This window comes from Stegastes partitus, unplaced genomic scaffold, assembly GCF_000690725.1.
Source record: "Stegastes partitus isolate 25-593 unplaced genomic scaffold, Stegastes_partitus-1.0.2 Scaffold16, whole genome shotgun sequence".
Taxonomy (NCBI): Eukaryota; Metazoa; Chordata; class Actinopteri; family Pomacentridae; genus Stegastes; species Stegastes partitus.
This window is the reverse complement of record NW_007577747.1, coordinates 1,089,380-1,094,535: the sequence shown is the minus strand read 5'-3', so window position 1 is coordinate 1,094,535 and position 5,156 is coordinate 1,089,380. Positions and strand designations below refer to the sequence as shown.

General features: G+C 41.9%; 1 long non-coding RNA gene across 1 annotated transcript in view; it reads right to left on the bottom strand.

Moving 5' to 3' along the window:
* Nucleotides 1-1,931: 1,931 nt before the first annotated feature.
* The window catches only part of LOC103364133 (uncharacterized), a 20,498-nt gene continuing 17,273 nt past the window's right edge, over nucleotides 1,932-5,156 (bottom strand). The window contains exons 2-3 of the long non-coding RNA XR_520531.1: nucleotides 2,723-2,726; nucleotides 1,932-1,943 (exon numbers count right to left, since the gene is read on the bottom strand). This is a non-coding gene — a long non-coding RNA (uncharacterized LOC103364133). The remainder of the gene's footprint in view (nucleotides 1,944-2,722; nucleotides 2,727-5,156) is intronic.

Sequence of the window (5,156 nt, the reverse complement as noted above, 5' to 3'; positions counted from 1 at the left end):
TTCTAATAAAGGGGGGCATGAAATTCTATGCATATCACAGAATAATTAACAAAGCTGAGATTTTTCAGCACTCTTTATAATAGTTGCTCACCACGGAGGCGTTTAGTATGTGAGAAGAACAGAGGGCAGTTCCCTGAATACATCATCCATGACCCATTCTGTATGAAAAGCGTTGATGAGGGATTAAAATCATGTTGTACATCCAGTCATACTGTGTGTGAAACTGGCTGCAAATATGATAGTTTTGCTATGTTTTACTTGCATTTCACAGTAAAATATCTTTGTGATTCTTATATCCGTTTGTCCTTGCTTTGATGTATTTATTCGTTTTACATCCTAAAACCTAGATTGGCCTTAATAAGGTCTCGTTAATCAGCGCTAAAGAAGAAACCGAGGGTGTGAAGATGTGAGAAACCTCCTCGAGTTGTTATGAGGAGCAGCTTCACCGCTGACAGCCTCCCCCCCTCCTGCTCTGATATAAGGTTCACAGGCCATATGTCCCGGTCTCGCCTCAGACACACAAACACACACTGAACACACACACAGAACTCACACTCACACATACGTATCTCATGCATATCACCCACAGGTCTCCAGAATAGATCACCAGATGGTGCGAGGAACACGGCACATTTTGACTCCTCAGACAGATGACTTCCGTGTTTCCGAGGAGTTTTCTGAGGTTTTACATCGCAGTTGAAACCAGAAGTTTACGGATACTGTATAAAGAGACATAAAACTTTTTTTTTTTTTCACTATCTGACATTAAAACAGACTAAACTTCTCCTGTTTTAGGTCAGTTACGATTACCAAAATGATTTATATTTGCTAAATGTCAATAATGACAGAGAATTTTTTTACTACTTTCTTTAAAGTCAGAAGTTTACATACATGTCCTTAGTATTTGGTAGCGTTGCCTTTAGACTGTATGACTTGGGTCAAACATTTTGGCTTTCCTTCCACAAGCTTCTCACAATAGTTTGGTAGGATTCTGGTCCATTCCTCCAACAGAACTGATGTAACTGAGTCAGGTTTGTAAGCTGCCTCGCAATTTTGGTCATCCTAATGGTAAATGGTAAATGGTAAATGGTCTGCACTTATATAGCGCTTTTCTAGCGTTGCGGCACTCAAAGCGCTTTACAATGTTTCTCATTCACCCATTCACACACATTCATACACCAATGGTGACAGAGCTGCCATGCAAGGTGCTGCCTGCCATTGGGAGCAACTTCGGGTTTAGTGTCTTGCCCAAGGACACTTCGACTGTGGAGGGGCGGGGGGTCGAACCGCCAACCTTGCGATTAGAGGACAACCCGCTCTACCACCTGAGCCACAGCCGTGAGGGTTATGGATTGTGTTTATTGTGTTTTTGGTTGTTCCTGCTGTTTCTCTGTGTTTTGGTTGGCGTGCCTTTTTTTCCTGCAGGCTGGGCGGGGCCAATCGGAGGAGGACGCTCTCGCGCTGGCACAGCTGCGGCTCATCTGCTCATCAGTGGATTGCCTAAAAGCGACGGTTTCACAGGACTCCAGCGCCAGATGATTATGATACACCGCTAGTGGTACAGTCAGGCCGTTTAGCAGTAGCTCCAAGTTTTGAGTCTCCTGCTAAGCTAGTTTCGAGTTTCAAGTAATTCTATGTTCTCTCTGTGTTTTCTCCACCGTCCTCTCCGCCGGCTCCAGCGTCCAGCCATCCATTCTGCACGCCAGCTTCCACTGCCAGGAAGTCACGAGCCGGGATCTCACACGTCACGGGCACCTACATCAGAAAAACCTCCACATGAGCACCGTCCCCTGAGCACCGCCACTGGGAAACCTCCACACGGACTCCTTCTCCTGAGCACAGTCACGGAAAAACCCTCCGCATGGGGATTCCTGCACGGGGAACTCACCACACGACCCACCGGCACTGAAGACCTCCCTCGGCACCACCACAACAAACCAACACTGGATTCTCCACCTGCCTCCTGGTGCCCATCACTTCCCTACCCTCCTTTAATAAAACCTGTTTTTCTTTATCCATTCCCCGTCTCCTCTTCATTTGGTTCCACAAGTACACTCGGTGGCCACGGGCCGTCGCACCTAGCTGACCTAAAACAGGAAAAGTTTAGTTTTGATTTAATGTCAGATAGTGAGAAAAAAAGTTCCATGTCTTTTTATACGGTGTATGTAAACTTCTGGCTTCAGCTGTAGGTTCAGATTCTGTGGAGGCTTGAAACTCTTAGAAGGTTTCTTCAATATTTTTACAGTTTCTTTGTATTAACCTCGATTAAGGAAAAGGCAGACAGAAAATAGGATATTGGAAGATGTTTACTCGACTAATTAGTATAAATATACTTGAAACATATTCAACTAAATTGAGCTTTATTGTCTTTATGGCAAGTACAAGATGTGTCAGAAAAGTTCCAGGACTGGAGTCATAAAAGATGTATTTGAAACCCAAAAGTTTTCCCCTTCAGACGATCAACCAGCACAAAGTCTACAAAGAGGTCCTGCAGCGTTTGCTTCGTTCAGAAGAGGCAAGAGTTGTGGTAGTCGTGGCTGCTTCACCATGACAACGCGCCTGTTCACAACGCCCTGAGCATCCAACAGTTCCTGCCTGTTGGAGCAACCTCTCTACTCACCCCAGCTGGCTCTGTGGGATTGTTTCCTCTTCTCCAAGCTCAAGGGGGTCATCAAGGGGACCCGTTTGAAGACGTGGACGACATCAAGATGGCTGTGACGACGGAGCTGTGGAGGATCCTTAAAGAGTCCTTCCAGGAGTGCATGGCGGTGTGACAGAGGAGGCTGGAGAAGTGTGTTAGACTCCAGGGGGATTACTTTGAAGGGGAAAACTTGTAGTTTGGATTTGAAATCTATCTTTTGTGACACCAGTCCTGGAACTTTTCTGACACACTTTGCATATAACCCTGTCTTATTGATTTCCTTCTGAAGCTCAGCAAACCAACAGTTTGAAGAAGCGAGCAGGATGTATTAAACGGGATCTTAAGCTGTTCAACAGGGCAGCAATGCAATAAGTTAACTCATACGCTTGTATGCAACCACACATCCTCATCTCTGTGGTCAGGATGCCACAAAGACAATTAGCTCTGTGTTTCCTTCTAACAACAATGACTTGCATCTCAATGCCGTCGCTTGTTAATGTCATAAAGCCTCATCCCCGGAGGTTTCCTTTTTGTTTTGTTTTTTTACCTAAGTGAAATTTAATCAACTAATTTATCCATTACACTCTGTCAAAAGTCTCATCCAACCTGACGCCACTCTGTTCGACAAAATATTGGGCTAATTAAATTAAACAAATGGATGAAGCTCATTATACTAATTGAATCAAATTAAGTTGAAGGAGATAAACAGCACTAAAGTTTTAAAATATACGCTTTTCTTTTTTTAATTTGTTAAACTACTTTGGATGAAGGGTTTTTTTCTATCTTGTAAACAAAGATGGCTTTGTTTGCATTCTGAGCAAAATATCATTACCATCTATAAAGAGCACGGCTGCTGCTGCTGAGTTGCTGGTAAAGACCCAACAATCTTGTTTGAATACCTCATTAAATATTTTACATGATTTGTTTACATCAGCTTGCAGTTTTCTCATTTTTTATTTTTTTTGGCACTTTGCTGCCTTTTAAGCAGCATTATCTTCACTTAGCAGGAGTAAACAGTATTTTTCTTTTCTTGGCATCACTGGTTCAAAATTACATAACAAACTTTAAGCATGTTGTAATTCAAGCAGCCTGTGAGGACATTAGAGCTGTGCACTTTATTTTGGCTCCGTTTTAAGGCTTTAGAAAGTATTGTGACGGCAGACTTTAGCCAATCGCCTCACTTAGATCATGTAAAGGAGTGTGAAGAGCATCAAGGAGCATCATGGGAGGGAAGAGCTCCAGCAGGAGGGCTGCATCTTCATTTGTTTTGAGTTTGTCTTTTCCAAATTTCTGCCTACCTCTGTTTAAATGTGGCGAGACAAAAAAATAAACTAACAAAAGGTCAACATGCTGCCTTTTCTTCCATTTGGCAGATACAGTCGTCGCAGATTTATTCATACCCTCCCATTAAAAAAGAAAAAGCAACAGCTGTCACTGAAATAAGTTGAAATTGACAAAAGTAATTTAAAAAAAAAACAAAAAAACAAAATCATGACATTACTTTTGAATTGTGGTTCAACAGGAATATTTTAAAAACAAACAAACAAAACAAGCAAACAAGAATACTGGGACCCGTAAAGTAATATTTTGTTGACCAATCACTGCAATCAGGTGTTTTCTGTAACTCTCAGTCAGACTTCTGCACCTGTTGGCAGGTATTTAGATTTTGGTCCACTGCTCATCAGCAAAGGGCTCTAATTTGCCTGGGACAGTTTTATTTATTTAATTTTTAATTATTCTTTTCAACCACAATTCAAAAGCAATGTCTTATTTCACTAAATTATAATTTAGCAAATTTTTATTTATTACTACTTTTTTCAGTTTCTAGTTATTTGAGTGACTGTTGTGAATTTTGCCTTTTCTTTAATGGAAGGGAATGAATACATTAGAGGTCGACTGTATGAACTGTGCAGTCTTGCCTCCCAGAAGCTACGCTCCTTTACAGCTAAACTGCGGTGTCGGTGACGTATCACAAATATGTTTCTATCTTTGCCTTTTATTTTATTGCTTTACTGTCGCTTGTTTTCAGCCAAGCAGTCACCATGGCGACCAAGGAAATGGAAGAGAAACTTCAAACGGGTTGCCCTTTAACCCGAACCATGACAACGTAGCCGAGCTTGTCAAGTAGTTATCATTGTGAAAGTGTCACAAATGTGTGATATTTTCCTAAGCATGTAGTTTTAGTGCTCATAACCAGTGAATTAAAATGAAATTCAAGTCTAAGGAAGAATAACGGTCCCACATGTGAAACCTCATGTTGCTGATTCATGCCACCGTTCTGCTAAAGTGGACTTTTGGGTTCCGTCAAACTGAAGCCTGTCCTTCTATGTCCTAGTCTCAAATTTTAAAGTGAAAATACATTTCTTTCAAAATGCAAATGACAGCGCAGTTTAGTTGTTTAGCAGCATCATTTCTGGGAGACGGAGTTCGGGCTGTGGGTAAGAAGGTCGGAAAGCATTGTCAGTGATCAACACCAATATGGAGGCACGAAACTCTACAGAGATGTTCCCACAAT